Source organism: Mesoplodon mirus (assembly GCF_964341445.2).
Source record: "Mesoplodon mirus genome assembly, chromosome: 11".
Taxonomy (NCBI): Eukaryota; Metazoa; Chordata; class Mammalia; order Artiodactyla; family Ziphiidae; genus Mesoplodon; species Mesoplodon mirus.
The window spans coordinates 39771610-39785222 of NC_138987.1; positions in this window are offsets into that span (position 1 = coordinate 39771610).

Below are 13613 nucleotides of genomic sequence, written 5' to 3' on the forward strand. Positions count from 1 at the left end.
AGGTTTTGAAACCACAGTTGGAGACAGTGGGGAGCCCTCAAGGACTCCTCTTGGCCCCCAGACCAGATCTTACCAAAGGCTCTGCTGACCAGGAGTGACCTTCATCCATGTGTCCATGCCTGACTTGTTGAATCACCATCTGTGAACACTGGACAGGGGCTCTGCCTTGGGGCGTCCACATCTCGCCTGGGTTGGGCGTGGGCACTTCCAGGTGGGTGGGACTTGGGCCCCCTCCTCAGCCAGAGCTCGGGATTATATGTGGCTCGATGTTACTGTCACAGCAGTAGTACAAGAAGCAGCGCTGGAGGTCAGGCTTCCACCCCAACTCTGGTTAAATATTTAATTAGGTCCTGGTCACTTCCTGGTGTCAGAGGAAAGGAGGAGAGGCCTGAGGGCCACAGGCCCAGTTTTATCTTTTTTTTTTTTTTTTTTTTTTTGGCGGTACGCGGGCCTCTCACTGCTGTGGCCTCTCCCATTGTGGAGCACAGGCTCCGGACGCGCAGGCTCAGCGGCCATGGCTCACGGACCCAGCCGCTCCACGGCATGTGGGATCTTCCTGGACCGGGGCACGAACCGCGTCCCCTGCATCAGCAGGCGGACTCTCAACCACTGCGCCACCAGGCAAGCCCCCAGTTTTATCTTTTGTGGAAAAGAATTTTCCCCCCTGCCAACAATTAGGGAAACCTAGGACTCAGGCAAAGGCTCAGGGGTTCCTTGTTCTTTTTTTGCTTTGTTTTTGTTTATGTAGAGCAGTTTTAGGTTTACAGCTTTGGACACGTCACCTCGCTTCCCCGCCTCAATGTCCTCATCTGGACAGGGGAACAGCAGCTCACCACCACCCCCCCAGGAGGGTGGAGGAATTAAACATGCTAATGGATGAAAAGAACTTTGCATGGTGCCCAGCGCACAGCAGGCGCTCGGCCAACCGATGCTGATGTTGGTATTGGCCCAAACCATCAAGCGCCTCCTTGGGACTTCCCTGGTGGCACAGTGGGTAAGACTCCGCGCTCCCAATGCAGGGGGCCCTGGTTCGATCCCTGGTCAGGGAACTAGATCCCACATGCATGCCGCAACTAAGGAGACCACCCGCCACAATTAAGACCCGGTGCAACCAAGTAAATAAATAATAAATAAATAAATAAATAAATAGGTAAAAAGACACTGTGCTTCCACTGAAGGGGGCAGGGGTTTGATCCCTGGTGGGGGAACTAAATCCCACATGCCGCATAGTGCGGAGGCGGAGTGTGGAGCACCTCCTCATCTGTAAAGGGGAGGGGCCTGGCAGGGCCCAGGGGACGTGGCAGCACCCTCTCCCTCTCCTGCACCCCCTGCCCCACAAGAAGCAGAGCCACGGGGTGCCACTCCCCAAAGTGGGCATGGCTCGGGGAAAGTGGACTTCCAGACCAAGTGAGTGCCAGATTCACTGGCATCATCACCCACGAAGGAATGTGGGCACCATCCCTCCAGATCACTGGCTGCCCCACCCTGCTGCCTGTGTTTCCACTCCCGCAGCCCTCTGCTCTTCCCAGGCCCAGTTCCTGCTCCCACCTGGTCTCCCTGTGCACCCTTCTCCCTCTGTGGGAGCCTCCGACCAAGTCTGAGATCCATCAGAATCCACCCTCCAATCCAGACAGCCCCACTGTGGGCAGGGGATTGGGGAGGCCAACTCCACATCGAGCTCAAGAAATTCCTGTGCCCTGTGGACTGCCCATGGTCACCCACTTTCTCTGGGTCCGGGCAGCAGATGGTAGATCCACACCAGAGCCTGCCAGGGTAGGTCATGGATGGCTTTGAACCATCTGAACTGGAGCTGTGTATGCCGCGTGGCAGGTGCTCAGAAGTGTGTGTGACGAAGGACTATTCCTTCTCTTCTCTGGGAGCATGAATGGTGGACAGTAGTCCAGAATGGGGGGTCAGCAGGGTAACAGGCAGAGGGGCGACATTTCACATTGGAGTGCAGTATTGGGCAGGGGGTGGGGTGTGTGGGAGAGACTGGCAGAGGAGGCTGTTTGGGGGCCACAGAACATCAAAGCCAGAGACCCCAGAGGATGACCAGGGGAGTCCTTCCCTGCTTCTAAGGTGAGGAAGTGGAAGTCCAGGGAAGTCAGGTGAGTTACCAGAGGTTTTCCAGCCACCAGGGCCAGAGACCCTCACAAACTGGGGCCTCCTGGCTGCTTCTCCTGTGTTCCTTACTTCCCCACAGCAATCCCCCCTTTCCCTCCAACACAGCAGATGTGTGATGCCGGGTATCGAGCTGGGCATGAATGAAAACCATGCATTCCCCACTTTCCAGCAAGTAATGCTGGTGGGGGCCGGAGGAGGCGGCTATGAGCAGTGATGCTGAGGGGCCCAAGCAGTGCTCTGGGGACGGGGTCCTGGAGGGCTCCTGAGAAAAGCAGAGTTTGAGTAGATTCTGGAGATTCACAGGGCAGGACTTGGAAGGATGGGTCTGAGGGGCAGGTAATGGGAGCAGTGGGGGTGGGGGTGGGGGGGGCGTCAGTCAGCCCGAGGTGGAGCACAGGCAGATTCCTCAAGGTTGTAGGCAAACATCCCTCCTTATGGTTTGAGACCAAGGGCAGGTGCGGCCAGCCGAGGGCACGCTCCCGGGAGCTGTCCTCTGGGCGTCTGGGTCCTGGCAGCTCCTGGGGGGCTGGGGGGCGAAGGGCCGAGGCTGCTTCCTGCTGTCCCTCCAGCAGGCTCAGACACGCCCTTCCTGTTGTGACAACTCTGTTCTCTGTGCAACTGGTTCTAGCCCCTGGCTTGGGTTTCAGATTTCGGCCCATGCACTCTTTAAGGCTGATGGAAGTATCATGTGGACCCTGGGGAAAGCCAGCCCGTCAAGCCCGGCCTGGCTTCATTACAGCTCACAGCTTTCTTGTTGTGTGCCCAGACAGTGGGCTTCCCAAGCCAGGGCCTCCTGGGGACCAGGCCTGGGAGACTGCCCCTACTCACTCGTGCAGGCAGCCTTCACCCTGCACCTACTGAGACAGATCACCTGCTGGGTGTCCACGGAGGGCCCAAGGGGCTGAACTGGTCCTGGCTTCTTCCAGGCCCCAATAACAATCACATTCGCCACCCAAATGACCCCCTTCCATGGCGACAGGCCCCAGGATGGTGCTTTATACAAGAGTACTCCTGCTTCCTCACGACAAGTCCTCTTTGCACTTGGGGAAACTGAGGCTCGGAGGGGTAAAGTGACTTGTCCAAGGTCATAGGCTCTTGTCTGGCTCCAAAGCCAGACCCTTTGCACTACCCCACACCACGCTGAGTCTCCCAGTAGAGAGGGCATGGGGAGAGCAGAGGCCATGTCACTCGCCAGTGTCCCCTGGCCTGGGGGCCTCCCTGAGCACTGGCCTTGGAGCCTGCCCGATGATGAGCACTGTTTCCAGGCACTTGCTCTGTGGTCTCCGTGCCCTCTCGCACTTCCTTGCTCTGCTGTCCCCCGCTCACCTGCTAATGTGCCCTCAGTTTACAGAAAAATTTATTAGAAAGCACAGAGTTCCCACCTTCCCCCCCCCCACACACAATAGTTTCCCCTATTATTTATGTCCATATTAGTGTGGTGTATTTGTTATAATTGAGGAACTAATATTAATACACTATCATTAACTAAAGTTCAGAGTTTGCATTAGGCTTCATGTTTTGTGCTGCACATTCTTTGGATTTTGACCAATGCATAATGACATGTGTCCATCCTTATTATATCAGACAGAATAGTTCCATTGCCCTAAAATCCCCCTGTGCTCCACCAGTTCATCCCTCTCCCCACCCCAACCCCTGGCAACCACTGATCCGTTTACTGTCTCCATAGTTTTGCCTTTTCCAGAATGTCATAGAGCTGGAGTCATACAGTCTGTTACATTTTCAGAGTGGCTTCTCTACTTAGCAATATGCATATAAGTTTCCTCCACATCTTACTGTGGCTTGATAGCTCATTTCTTTTTATCTCTGATAATATTCCATTGCCAGAATGTACCACAGTTTATTTATCCATTCAGCCACTGAAGGACATTTTGTGGCTTCCAAGTTTGGGCAATTATGCACAAAACTGCTATAAACATTCTTGAGCAGGTTTTTGTGTGGACATATGTTCTCATTTAGGTAAATACCAAGGAATGGTGATACTTTTTTTCAGCTTTGTATTTACAGGCTTTTGTGTCATAGAACTCTGAGATCAGAAAAAGCACCTATGAGAAATTTGGATAAATATGGGTGGAGTTATATGAAAATGTTTGAGGCCACCAGAACCATACTCAAGCTGGGGGGAAAAGTGAGGATGATTTAGTGGGAGGAGAGAAAGGTGAGAGTGAGTTCACTTGTGTGGAACTGAAAAGTCAAGGGCAGGCAGAGGTGCTGGGTCAGGAGATGGTTTAAAGACTCAAGGACGTGGTCGGTTAACTGGGCCTCAGGAATGGGCAGGATTTCAGCAGGTTGGAGAGGGGAGGGGAGGATGCCAGGTTGTGGGAACAGCAGGACTGTGAGGTGGGCATGGGGCACGAATGGCTGGGAAGCAGGATGCCTGGAGGTTCCACCGTACCTGTAAGTAGGAAACTTGCTCCAGGCCAAATGACAGGCCTTTCCAGGTATGGGAGCTAAGGCTCCGAGAATGCTCCCAAGCTGAAGGGATTCCTGGGCGGCCAGTTCACTAAAATTTTCCATTTGTCCTCCTGTTTCCTTGCTTTCTCAAAGCCTTTCTGTTTGGGCTCACTCGCCTGGAGGCATGGGACACAGCACCCTCCCGGCAGGAAGTGAGTGTAATGTAACGATGACCGCCCCCACCCCAGTTTTTATGGCTGTGACTCAGCCCTCACCCAGCCCAGGGCTCTGCCAGTTCCCCCTCCCCTGGCACTTGCGAACGTTCCCACTCCCCAGCTGGGCTGTTCTCCTCCGCAAGCCAGCTGGTGGGACCTGGAGACTGCTGCCCAGGGGACAGCGGGAATAGAGAAGGCAGACCCACAACAAAGCTTTGTGATCATTGCTGTGAAAAATAGCAGGACAGCAGGACTTCCCTGGCGGTCCAGTGGTTAAGACTCCACGCTCCCCAATGCAGGGGACATGGGTTCGATCCCTGGTCGGGGAACTAGGATCCCGCATGCTGCATGGTGCAGCCAAATAAATAAAGTTAATATATTTAAAAAATAAAAATAAATAAAAATAAAAATAGCAGAACAGCAACCAGGGCAGCCCAGACCCAGGTGCACAAGCTTGGCCACTGCCTCTTCCCAGCTGGCAGGTAAGGATGGCAATCACCCTCATGTCATCATGCACACTTTGGAGACAAGGAAACAGATTCAGAGACATGATGGAACGGACCCACACAGACAGTCAGTGGACAAGGGTTCTCCCGGGACTCAGATTCCAGAGTCAGGCTTTGAAATCAGAGATTTATTGAGCACCTACTATCCACTGGCCACTGTTCTGAGTGCTGTGGTGAATGAGATGACAAGTCCCTGTCCTTGTGGGGCAAATCCCCTGGGGCAGAGGGGGAGAAGGATACTCCACAAATCAGCAAGTGAACAGAAAATTTGCTCGCAGGGCCCTAGAAGTTGGCCCGTCCTCTCCCTGCCAGCGGTGCTGGGCTGGCACAGGCAAGCTGCTCTCTTTCCTCCCCGTGCCCTGAAATGACTCTTCCCCTTAAGCCCCAGATGAAAATTCTAGGTCACCTCTGAACATTGGGACAGCACATGCCTTCAGCTGAGGGAACTCCTAGAGGCTCAGAGGCAGAGAGGTCCTACCAGCCACCTGTGCCAGTCTTATCCGTGATGGATGCCCTCTACCGCACCCCTGGGAGTGGTACCCTTCCTGAGATGCGAGGCTCATAAGATGACCCATTCTGCACCCGGGCAATGCTACCAAGAAAGGGCCCCCTTACACCAAACCAACACCTACCGCCCCTCTTCTGCCCCCTGCTCCTGGGTCTGCCTTCTGAAACACGTTGACTACATATTATTCCTCTTCACCTAAGAGCCCCTCAATTTTTTAAAAATTTTTATTTATTTTTTATTTTTAGCCATGCCGCATGGCTTGTGGGATCTTAGTTCCCTAACCAGGGATTCAACCCGGGCCACTGCAGTGAAAGCATGAGTCCTAACCACTGGACCACCAGGGAACTCCCGGCCCTTCAATATTTTGTGTCACCCCTAAATCTTCTCTTCTTGAGACTAAATTTCTTCCAGTTTTAAACCATTCCTCACACACTGTTTGATCTTGCTCTGGCTTGTCACTGCCGCCAGCGTCTGCTGCTCTAACTCTGTCCAGAAGTGCTTCACCCAGTGACCACTGAGGGCCCCAGCCATGCAGGACAAATGCCAGCCCGCCCGGTTCTTCCTTACCTCAGCCTGGGGGTGCGTGGCAATGACCCTGGGGCAGCAGGAGCCACACAGGTGAGGGTGAGGACCATCACAAATGAGCAGGCACCTTAGACTCCTTCAGTCAGTCATTCAACTGCCATCCATCAAGTATGTGCCATACTCTGGATCGGGTCAAGCAGAGGTTGTGGTGCCCTCATGGAGTTGATGGTTTTGTGTGGGAGAAAGTAAAAAAGCAGGTAAATACCTAAGATAACTTCAGATAGTGATCAATGCTTTGAAGAAAGCCAAAGAAGATGATAAGATACTGTGGCTGGAAGGATGATCAGGAAAGCTTCTCTGAGAAGGTGCCCCAAATGATGAGATGGAGCCGGCCCCGCAGAGATCAAGGGGAAGAGAATTCCACATAGAGGGGACCGCCAGTGCAAAGGCCCCGAGGCAGTGGTGAGCGTGGCAACCTCAAAGGCCTCTGTGGCTCCAGCAAAAGGAGCAAGGGCAGAAGGGAGAGTGGGCGGTGGGGAGATGAGGCTGGAGCTTGAGTTTATTCTAAATTACAGGGGAAGTTTTCTTGGTGGGCGTTAAGTCTCAGATATGATCTGACTTATGCTTTAAAATTTAAGAGACAGGAGAGACCAGTGTAGACAAGAGCATCAGGAAAGTCTTCATGGAAGAGTCAATGGAATCTTCTACCCAAGAATAAGAGAAAAGTCACAATCTCCTAGGAGGAATGGAAAATTCACCTCTTTAAAACAGTTTCTCCCAAGAAGACATGGGAATGGTCAATAAACCCGTGAAAAGATGCTCAATGTCATTAGTCATTAGGGAAATGCAAATCATGTGAGATACCATGTCACATCCAAAGGATGGCTATAATTACAAAGAAAAATAATAAGGGCTAGCAAGGATGTGGAGAAATTGGAGCCCTCACACACCGCTGGTTAGAGCATAAAATGGTACAGTTGCTTTGGAAAATAGTTGGGCAGTTTCTTAAAAAGTAAACATAAATTTACCTATGACCTAGCACTCTTAGATATCTACGCAAGACAAACGAAAACATTTGTCTGCCTAAAGACTTATACACAAATGCTCACAGCAGCATTACTTACAATGGCTAAAAAAGTAAAAACAACTCAAATGTCATCAACTTGGTAATGGGTACATAGAATGTGGTATATCTATCCATATGATGGAATACTATTAGACAATAAAAAGAAATGAAATGCTGATACCCACTACAACATGCATGGATCTCAAAAACATGATGCTAAGTGAAAGAAGCTAGCTGCAAAAAAAAAAAAAAAAAAAAAAAAAAAAGAAGAACAAGAACAAAAACTCCACATACTGTAAGATTCCATTTATATGAAATGTCCAAAAAAGACAAATCTATAGAAACAGAAAGTAGATTAGTGGTTGCTGGAAGCTAGAAGTAGGAATAGGGAGTTACTGCAAATGGGCATGAGAGATCTTGTGTGGCCAATGGAGATGCTGTAAAATCAGATTCTGGTGATCACTGCACAACCCTGTAAATCTGCTAAAGGTCACTGAATCATACACTTAAAATGAGTGTGTTTATGGTGTGTAAATTAGGCCTCAATAAAACTGTTCAAAACGAAGATTTCTCCTCTAGCACCCTCTGGATCTTAGACTCCACGATGACAGGGACTGACCCACCTTGTTTAGCAAAGTGTCCCCAGGACCTCGAACAGCTATGGCACACGGTGAGCACCCAGTAAATACCAGTAGAATGAATGAATGAATGAAGCCTATTAAGAGTTATCATCTTCAGTTGGGTGCACAGCCCCTCACAGCCTCCTTCTCTATCTTCTCCTCTCCCTCACCTCCCTACCTGAAAGACTTATCCCCATGGCTGGTCCACTTCCTCTGGGATCTCCCTACCACACTGCAACCCTGCTCTCACCAGGCCCACCATGGCCCCGGTAGTGAAGTCCCAGAGCCCCTTTCAGGGCTGAGCTCCTGTGATCCCACGCAGCTCTTGTCACGCTCTCCTACATCCTGACTTCCACAAGATGCTGAGCCAAGCTTCTCACTCCTCTCTGACTGCTCCTTCTCAGCCCCTTCTCGTTTTTCCTTGTGGCCTCCGCCCTCAGGCAATCTCCTGGAGCATCCTTTCCCAGCTCCATGCCAGTGGCCATCGATTCTATAACACAGTCCAACTTCAGATCCTCAAGTGCCAACAGGACACCCCACAGGCGTGTCCCCAAGATTCCTCAAGCTCAACATCCCTAAAACTAAAGGCATCATCTTCCCCTGAGCCCTGCATGAATGGTACCTCCTTCCAGAAAGCTCAGCATCCTTCTTGAGGTCTCTCTCCCCTTCTTCACCCATCCTCCCCCACCAAGTCCTGTTGATGCTACTTCCAAACACCACTTTTTTCTCCAGGACACCATCGTCTATCGTCTGGATGACCATTCTCCCATCTGTTCTCCACACTGTAACCTGAGTGACCTTTTACAGGTTAAAATTCTTTCAGTTGCAGCCACCTCTCTCTAACTCTGGCTGAAAATAGTGGTGGAGTTACAGGAAGGAGACAGGCAGTGTTCCGTGCAATCGAAGGAAGAACTGAAAGGTCAGGACTAGGGAAAGAAAGTGACCGGACAGCCCCCAGCCTCAGCCTCTGAAGCTCATGGTCCTTCTTTCTGGAACACATCTTCAAGGGGCCTCCACCTCAACAGTTTCTGTGCTGACCCGAGCAGCACAGATATGTCCCCAAGACCCACTTGGGGGATCAAGCTCCTTCCAGACCAGGAGAAATCACCTGTGCCCAGCAGCCAGCCCTCCCATCCTCCAAGCAGATCAGACGGCTCCCCTAATCCTGAGCATCTGTCCAGACACAACAGAGAGCCAGCCTCTCTTATCCGCTGCCTTCCGCCCCTCCCAAACCTCTGCCCAGTCACAGTCAGCTCTTTCCAGGCCCTTCATGGCCCCTCCGAGGGTCCACTCGAGCAGCCTGCCCTCTGGTCTTGCCCACCTCTGGGAATGTTCCTTTCTCAACTCTCTCCCCTTCAGACTGAACTCTGCAGAGCAAGGACTTGCCTGTTTTGCTCAGGGCTGTGTCCCCAGCACCCAGTGCTATCAAATCGCTAATGCTCCTTCAATATTGGGTGATTTAATGGGAAAACAGGGAATTCCGCATGCTAAGGAGAAGTTTCTGCCTGGGACAGACCGTGTGTGAGAAGAGTTTGCCTGTCAGTCCAGCTTTCCGGCAGACTTATTTTCATTCTTATTCTGAGTACAAGATTCAGGAACTGAAGCAAAGCAGTGACTTTCTTGCTACACAGTTGTTACATGGAAACAATATTATTTCATAGCCATGAATAATAGGATCTCACTGAACAGCTCCTGGAAAGTACTTTAGTTAAGGTAACTTTGCCAAGTTTACCTAATTCTGCTTCGAAGGCTCAAACCCCTTTTACACACACGCCCCCTGCTGGTCAACTGAGAATTGCTCCTGGCTCTATAGATCTGCAACCCGGGGTGCACAAGCCGCTTCCTCCACCAACCCTCCCACCCCCAATGTCCTCCTTAGTCCACAGCCTCAGCTCTTCTTTGCTGTGCTTCCCTCCAGCCTCTCCCCGCCTCGATCATCCTCTGAACCACCCACAGAGTCTCATCTCTAAGAACACCTCCCTTGTCACTCTACTCCTCAGAAACATTCCATGGCTCCCTAGTGCCAAATTCTTTAGCCTGGCATCCAGGATCCTTCATAATTTGGCCCTGAATCCTCTTTCTGAAATTACCCCCCACTACTCCCCTGCCTCCCATCCAGTTCCACTCATTCTTTAAGACACAGCTCAAGGAAACCACCCCAGATCACACAGCCGACCCAGAGCACAGCTGTTGGAGCATATGTTATTCATGCCACTTCTCTGGCACTGAGCCTATACTGTCTTTTTCACTGTTCTTACAAAAGATAGTTTGTGAACTCCTTGAGGGCAGATACCAGGTCTTAAAACTCAAGTGACAGCAAACAACGTTAACTAATGCTGCTTTGGCACTTTTGCAATCATTGTCTTTCCTTCTTCGTGATGGCTTTGTGAGGTAGGCAGGGCACAGATTATAATCTCCACCAGGCAGATGAGAAAGCGGAACTCAGAGTCATACAGCAAACAAGCAGCAGAGCAGGGAGAGGTCGTGGGTCTTCTGATACCTGATTCTGTCCTTGCTCTGTTACCCCCTGCAGTCTCCCTTGTGCATCTTCCAACTTCCCAAACCTTCTGAATGGCAAGTGACAACCAATAGTTGTTGATTTTATAATCTCCAGTTTCAACCCCTGGATACTGTCCTGCTACCATAGGGACCTGGTGTTTCCCTGCCTTTTCCACAGACAAGAACACGTTGTGTTGGAAAGAGCTGGGTGGGAAATCACGTGCACCGGGCCCCAGTGAGCCTCTGTCTTCCACCAGCTGTGTGACCTTGGGGAGTCACCTCCTCCCGCACATGAAGGGCTGGGCAGCATTCTGTGTCTCTCAAATTAGGTGCTGGGTTTTTGTTGTCGTTGTTTGTTTGTTTTTAACTTAGTAGGCCCTTAAGGCTTTGTGGTAAATGTAATTTGTAAAAGTTAAATAACTACACGGCAGCCCCCCCACCCACCCAGTGCCTGGGCCTCCCTGGTTCTCCCCCCACCGTCCCCCCACCTTGCAGTAAGGGAGGTGGCTGCATTCCTGAGCAGGGACACCGGAGGCCAGCTTCCTTCTCCAAGCTGCTGCTGGGGCTCCTCCGTTATCCCCTCCCCACTCACAGCACCTGTAGAACCAACTGAAGAAAAAAACGTGTTTACCTGTTTCTAAGACTGAACAGGACCTCTGCCAACCTTGGGGAAGGACTCAGTCTTTCTTAAAACTCAGCCACGTCAAAACTAGTGCGATTCCCCTTGTTAAATCATTAAACATTCTCATAGTCTTCTGTTCTTCAGCCAAAGGACAGGAGCATCCCTGTGGGGCAACAGGGTGGGTGAATCGCTTGTTACCTAGAAGGAGAATGCGCCTGGGACTTTAGGGCACTGGGTGTGTGCTGGGTGACAGGTCTGAGGAGGTGGGTTTTGCTCTGGATTGGATGCTCTGAGGAAGGGCAGCTGATTCTGTAACCCGGTGTCTCAGTAAACCTTGTCTACAGGGAGCGGAGCCTGGTCTGGTACGAGCAATGATTGGTGCAGTCAGTCCTGTGGCTGGGACAGGGTGGGGGAAGCTTGGTCATTTTGCGGCTTGGACAATGTTGATGCTGCTATTCAGGTTCAGACACGATGATGGAAGGATTCTGCCTTGATGATCAGTTACACAGGGGCCTGGTCTGTGTGGTTGTTTACATTCCACAGGAGAACACCAAGCTGCGGGGACCAGGCCTGCTCTTGGCTGTCAGGGCTGCTTTCTCTTCCTCGGGGACAATGTCAGCAGACAAAGCTCAGCACTCGTGGGACTTCCCTGGTGGCACAGTGTTTAAGAATCTGCCTGCCGGACTTCCCTGGTGGCGCAGTGGTTGAGAGCCCGCCTGCCGATGCAGGGGACGCGGGTTCGTGCCCTGGTCTGGGAAGATCCCACATGCCGCGGAGCGGCTGGGCCCTTGAGCCATGGCCACTGAGCCTGCGCGTCCGGAGCCTGTGCTCCGCAACGGGAGAGGCCACAGCAGTAAAAGGCCCGCGTACCACAAAAAAAAAAAAAAAGAAAGAAAGAAACTGCCTGCCAATGCAGGGGACATGGGTTCATTCCCTGGTCCAGGAAGATCCCACATGCTGCAGAGCAACTAAGCCTGTGAGCCACAACTACTGAGGCATGAGTGCCACAACTACTGAAGCCCGTGGGCCTAGAGCCCGAGCTCCGAAACAAGAGGAGCCACCACAAGGAGAAGCCCGTGCACCACAACCAAGAGTAGCCCCCGCTCGCCGCAACTAGAGAAAGCCCGTGTGCAGCAACGAAGACCCAATGCAACCAAAAATAAATAAATTTATAAAAGAGAAAAAGAAAAGCTCAGTGCTCGTGGTCTCTCCAGATAGATCAGCCCCAGGTGCCTCTGTGGAACCCCTCTCCTTTTTTTTTTTTTTTTTTTTTGGCCACACCACTTGGCATGTGGGATCTTAGTTCCCCGACCAGGGATCGAACCCTCACCTCCTGCTCTGGAAGCTCGGAGTCTTAACCACTGGACCGCCGGGGGAGTCCTGTGGGCCCTTTTCAAGGCATCTTTTTCTCACCTCTCACCATCTGCTGTGGGGCATAAGGCCTGGGACACAAGGTGAATGGGGAGCCACAGCCTCTGCTCTGCGGCTGGGCAGGTAGGAGGCACACCTGGAGCTCCAAGCCGGCCCAGTTCAATGTCCAGCCAGGATGGGAGTCTGGTCCCAAGGTAGGAGCTGCCCGGTGTCCTCAGCCACCACAGGAGAGACTCCCGGCAGGAGAGAGGCCTCGGAGGCTCTTCTCTGTGGCCCAACCTCTCCCCAGGAGGATCCTGGGCATGCCTGATGGGCCGCAAAGGCAGCTCCGGGGCAGGGGAGTGAGGAGGGGCTGGAGGCAATGCAGGATGCGGAGGGGTGGAATGAACGGGGTGGGGGGGCACGGTGGGGGCGGTGCGACAGAGGGGACTGAATTCAGGAGGCAAAAACCCAAAAGGCTCAGTCCAGGACTGGAATTAAAAGGTGAAGGAGAGGGCTTCCCTGGTGGCGCAGTGGTTGAGAGTCTGCCTGCCGATGCGGGGGACACGGGTTTGTGCCCCGGTCCGGGAGGATCCCACATGCCGCGGAGCGGCTGGGCCCGTGAGCCATGGCCGCTGAGCCTGTGCATCCGGAGCCTGTGCTCCGCAACGGGAGAGGCCACAACAGTAAGAGGCCCGCGTACCGCAAAAAAAAAAAAAAAAAAAAAAAAGGTGAAGGAGAGGAGCTGGGAGAATGGCCCTGAATCAGACACCAGAGGCACGAAAGCCCCAGGGGCATGTGGGCTTGTATTGTACCAGCAGAGATACCACACCGAAGCCATTGCTGTCCTTCAGGCAAGAGGCTCACCCACAACCTACATCAGCATAGCAATCACATTTACTGAAAACCCCAGAAAACTTGGGCTTTCTCTGAAGCATCTGACTCAGGTGAGCGAGTAACTAGAGAACAGGGGACAATCACAGCCAGGCCCGGGGAACTCAGGAGGGGAGGTTGTGGAGGCTTGCGATCTGGGGAGAGAGAAGGCACGGGTGTGATGCTTCTTCTCCGAGAACAGACATGGCCAGCCCAGCGCTGCTGAGCCTGCAGGGCCTTCGTAGGGAGTCTGAGCAGGACTGAGAGCTGGGAGCGGTGGAGCAAACCTGAGA